The following is a 5,523-nucleotide window of genomic DNA, read 5'->3' on the forward strand; positions in this document are numbered from 1 at the left end:
TGATTAAAATGTACAAGTAGATGATTCATTAGTGTACAAGTGACTAAAGCACAAAGATTTTTAAAAGTAAAGCTATTGTTGAATACTCGATTAAAATTTTATTTACACTTTTGTTAAATATCAACAAACCATCCTACTTTAAAGGTAACACAGTTTTAACCAGGAAAAAACTTTTTTAAAATTTAAACTATATCCATTTATGAGATCCTAGATGCACTCTCCAAAATTTAAACTATATCCATTTATGAGATCCTAGATGCACTCTCCATCACAGCATATAGGTGGATAACCTAATGTCATTTCAAAATTTAAACGTTTATTTCCTTCTCTCTCTCTCTCAAAATCCCTACTCCCATTTCAAAATTCAAAAAATATGTAACCACGTATTTGTGAAGATGGCGGCCTCTGTTCAGGTAAGACGACAAAGGTAAGACGACGATCACCCACCCTCATCAAGCACCGACTTTCGTCGCCACCACTCACACGACCCATCTCCGTCTCCGGTCACCCACCACCGTACTCCTTCTCCACCCTGAACCCCAATCGCCGTACAAGGACGTATTTCCGGTGGTCGTCTCTGGCGGTGGAACGGTCGCATCAATCACTGGTGAGTTTCTATTACTTTTCAATTTTTCAGTTTGATTCATCTTCAATCTTATTGGAACCCTAGAATTCGTATCCATGTATATGTAAATCAATATGCAGGGTTTGAAGAGGGGTTATCGCATACATGGTCAGCCTAGGGTTAGGATGAAGATGCAGTGAGATGACGGCACAGGTAAGCAAATTACATTTTAATTTATGCAAAAAAATCTGATTTTTTCATGACTCCATTCAATGATGGGAGTTCTACCAGAGGAAATCTTGAATTCATGATATTAGTAAGAGTGAAGTAAAATAAAAACAAAAAAAAACCCTTAAAACTCATCCATGTTTGTTTGTTTTCACAGCTTCTTACAGACCAACTGAAGATTTCAAACGTCCTTAAAGAGCAGCCCTTCATTAGGTAATTCCTACTCACCCGTTAAATCGTTAATGTTGCCTAAAAATAGGATTATCATTAGATTTAAAAAAAAGACAGAAACATTTTTTTGTTATGATTGTTAACAGATTAATTGTGAAGTTACCCTGTTTTTCTTTCTTCCAGTAAAAAAACAATAACAAAACTTTATATTTTTCCCAATGTGTGCAGCCTTTTCAGTATCTCAGAGTTAAAAACAGGTTTTAATGTTTTAATTCGTTAATGTTGCTCCCAAAAAGAGTTTGTGTTTCTTTGTTTAATCACCGGTGGTTACATACATGCTAATTTAATTCAAAATTGAACTATAATATTCACCAAAAACAGATTGACCAGGTGGTAGCACATTAATGGTGGCGAGCAACTGACTTGCAATAGGAACTTTCTTATCGTCGTTCCTGTAGCGTTGTAAGTTCTCTTAGTTTAAGTTTATACCATCATTACTATCTTTTGATATCATTGCATTTGAAGTTTATAACTGTTAGTTATGACCTGTAAGTCTCTCTTGGAAAAGAAACTATGCAAATAACGCTGGACCCAACTTTTGACACTAAAAAAATGCTAAAAGTATCCTTGATGCAGGACTGGTCATTATAAGATAATAGATTTGGATGTATCTATAACTAGCAAAATAAGTGGGGTAACGCCGTAACGGGATCAGAATGGGTTCGGGGTTTGGGTCAAACCTAATATGAAATTCGTGGGTTTGGGTTTGGTATAAACGGTTTCGGGTCAGTTTCAGCCGAACCCGCTTAGCTAAACGGTTCGTGTTTGGGTCGAATCCGACAGGGTCAAGGAGAAGGATCTGTTGGTATGTATGCATGTTCAAATTTAATAGATACTATAAAAAGTTATTCAAGAAAGTTAATTACATATCTGGGCAGGTGCTTATCTTGATATGAATGGAAACAGGGTGTCTACTCCAGCCGATGCATTGTACGTAGTTCTTGGGATCTTTATTTTTATTTTTCTCTTTTTATCGATAAAGCAAACAAAAAGACTTAAGACAAACAATGAAGCGCCGATCTGAACAAAGTTAATTACTGTTATCATTTTGATTTTAAACTGTTTTGTGAACCTCATATACATTTTGCGGCTTGCAGAATCCTCACCTTGTGTCCCCGGAGGAAAGGCCAGTTTTAAATGGCTTGACATCATTCCCAGAATCAGAGACTTCGCCAAGAAGCAATTCCGGTAGCAACGGTATTGTTCAGCCACGGTTTGCTCGCGCTTCCTCTTTAGGAGTGGCTTTGCATAAGGAAATAGTAGCGGCTCTTGCTGACTTGTTATATAATGATGAAAATTAAGTCTCATCGATGTTGCTGATATTGAACAAATTCTAAACCAATCCGAGATGACAACGCAAGTTTTTCTGCAAGCAGTCCGGTATCTTGCTCAATCCATGCTTGAAAATATTGAGGTATTACATTTTTTAACATAAAACAATTAAAATTTTGATTTTCTTCTGAAACTCTCGGTATATATAATCCAGTATATAATCCAGGTGATCGAGTCTGTACAGCACTTGTCAACAAACACCATGGAAGCTCTAAAAGGGCTTCGAAAGATTAGTAACATTTTATCGGAGATGTGAGGTGATTTTCTTCTTTATAATACATAAACTGTAATTATGATTTTTGGGAGTGGATGGCACTCTTGTAATTTAGGTTAACAGCTTCCGGTTAGCTTGTAAATGTAAATATATACATGTATCATATTATTTGAGTGACAAACTGATTTTCATAATGTTATAATCTCATGTAATTGTATACTAACTTCTAAAGGCTTTTGATTGCCAAATTAAATACATGAACTTTATTTAGTGATCTTTTGTTAGATTAGTATCATATCTATCATCCTAAGAGTAATACTGTATTACCTTATTGTGTTCATATAACTTTAGCAGGCCACATTTCGTGAACGTTTCATTTTGATTTCTATAGTTTGTGACTTAAAACATTTTTATCATTCATAGTTTAAATGTCATACGACACTATATAGCTGACTTAACGTATTACCATTACCGGGGTTTAAGATAAAAAATAGAGTTAAATGTCATTTTAGTCCCTTTGGTTTGGGTCATTTTGGCAGTTTAGTCCAAAAGTTTTATTTTTCACTTGTGGGTTCAAAAAGGTTTCGTTGTTGCCATTTTAGTCCAATGGGTTAACTTCATCTATTATTTTTGTTAACGAGAAGGGTAATTCGGTCATTTTAAATGTTTTATGAATAATACAAGTTTATATGAGAAGTGTCGCAAGCTTTTGATTTTAAAGTAGCGGGTTCGTTTAAGATCTTTATTTTATTTTCTCTATTTTATGGTGATTATTAACATTGCTACAAATAAGAAAACTAACAGACGAGTACCGCAATGCAGGTTGTCACCCCCGCCGCATCGCGCGGGCACCTTGCTAGTAGTGTAATAATAAATGAGTACTCTGAGTACGGATGACAATATATTTCGGTACTCGGGAAATCGGTGTGTTATAGGATTACAAGAGTGGTGATTAAAGAAGCTTTGTCTTTTATCCACTTCGACAACCCACGGATAACATCCATGATTCGAGACACGCATTAATCTCGCCATACTCACGTAAGTCGTAACAAACTTAGGCGTCATTATTTAAAATTATGGAAGAAAGCAAAGAAAAAAAGATTTAATTGTATTTTATGAAAATTTTGAAACCGTTGTGAGCCTAACTAGTGATATACTGATATGTGGTCCAGTCCACATGGTTTACCGCAATCATACATTTATGTCATCGCCCATTTGATAGATCCTCATTTGTGGCAAATGATGAAACATATGTTTTAGTTGAATAGTTTTCTGTCTCCACAAAATGCGAATGACTTATTTAAAATTATAGATAATGTAATACAAACATATGGTTTACAAAAAAATATTTTCAAAATCGTTCAATAATGCCTTGCACAATACCACGGCCATTTAAAAAATTAATTCAAAATATAAACCAATTTGCGAATGCATTTTTTACATTTGTGTTGCACATATTATTAATTTAGTAGTGTAAACCAGGCAAGAAAACAAACTTGTTCGTCACTATATAAAATCTTTTAGATTGATGTTACACGATGTTTTCAAAAAGTGGAAAGGAAAGATATCAAGATTATATAGCCATTGTGCCGATATCATTGTCAAACATAAAGGTCATAACTGGGACTACAGACTCGTTGCAATTCAACTTGTCTCATGCTCCAAAGTGCTTTGTCCCAAATGGGTCCTTTAGAAAGTTTTCATAATAGTATTAGTGATACATATGACTTGCACCCGTTCCACCACATGTTGGCGTAACTTTGAAAACATCACCTCAATGTCTTGGTGTTGTTAAAACAACAACAAAATTATCCAGGGTTTACTATCCCACATGTTGTAAAGTTCTTACGTGAGTATTTTTAATTACTATAAACTAGCTTACAATCCCGTGTATTACACGGGTTAAATGACGAAAAAATGTAAATTATAAACTTGTATATAATCCTTGTTAATGAAATGACTTATTTAGATAAAATAGTAAAACAAAAGAACAATTATGTTTTCGGTATTCAAAATAATTTTCTAAGTTTTCACTTCTCTTTTGAGATACTACAATCCATTTTATTATGTCTTCAAAAGAAGTACACTAAAAAATAAAAAAATAATGATCATAAAATTGTAAGTATTTTTAAAAATAATTATAAGTTATGAGGTTATGGTAAATAAATTGTAATTAAATTCTACTATGTATATTAATGATATAATAAATACTTTGATATAAATACTACTTTTAGATATATGGATCATGAGACAAGATACGAATATCATCATTATATAGAAAATATTACATATTAAAAAAAATCATACTAAAAATAAAGTATACGTTTAAAAAAGTAGGACTAAAGTTTTTAAACTATAAATTTGAGCGTCTACAACAACTTTTTTAATTAGTAGTTGACATTTAAATATTCAAATTAAAATTTTTATAATGGTATATAATATCATTATTTAGCATGATGATAATGTCTTTAGTTGCGTAATATGATTGAAATTAAGTTTAATATTTAAAACTCAATGTTATTAGGAAGTTGGACCATTTTTTAAAATGAAAACATATTGATAATAACATAAATTTAAATTTGGAAGAAAATATTGAACACGTGTATTACACGACTTAAGTAAATATAATGTTATATACTCAATAGTAAAAAAGATATGTCTTTTAAAAACCATTTAGTGTTCGCTTTAAAGATAATTTGGTACTTTATTTAGATAATCCGCTTGTAATTTTAGTCTTCTAAGTTATATACTATAAGTACTTGTACATGTAATTTGATACTTTATTAGTAATTATTTTTTATATCCACATAATATATTTTATCTTAACAAATATATATGGTTAGGGTAAAATGAAAATTTCGACAAGTTGTGAGAACTTGGCCTTACAAAAGATTTTTGAATTTTTTTACAGGGGGTGTGAATGAGCGGTTAGAGACTCAGGACGTTAAACTTT

The 5,523-nt window shown here is 32.3% G+C and overlaps 1 long non-coding RNA gene across 6 annotated transcripts; it reads left to right on the forward strand.

Annotated features, from left to right (window-relative positions):
* The first annotated feature begins 376 nt into the window (after positions 1-376).
* On the forward strand, positions 377-2,844 carry LOC110900008. Of its 6 annotated transcripts, none has more exons than XR_004876456.1 (8): positions 378-607; positions 706-778; positions 951-1,006; positions 1,193-1,221; positions 1,346-1,829; positions 1,903-1,954; positions 2,122-2,438; positions 2,523-2,764. It is a non-coding gene; the product is annotated as an uncharacterized LOC110900008 (long non-coding RNA). The 6 variants fall into 6 exon arrangements; XR_002570722.2 differs by having other exon boundaries at positions 381-607; positions 1,193-1,426; positions 1,601-1,829; XR_004876455.1 differs by having other exon boundaries at positions 377-607; positions 1,193-1,829; positions 2,511-2,844.
* The last annotated feature ends 2,679 nt before the right edge of the window (positions 2,845-5,523 follow it).

The sequence above is a fragment of the Helianthus annuus genome, chromosome 13, assembly GCF_002127325.2.
Source record: "Helianthus annuus cultivar XRQ/B chromosome 13, HanXRQr2.0-SUNRISE, whole genome shotgun sequence".
Classification (NCBI taxonomy): Eukaryota; Viridiplantae; Streptophyta; class Magnoliopsida; order Asterales; family Asteraceae; genus Helianthus; species Helianthus annuus.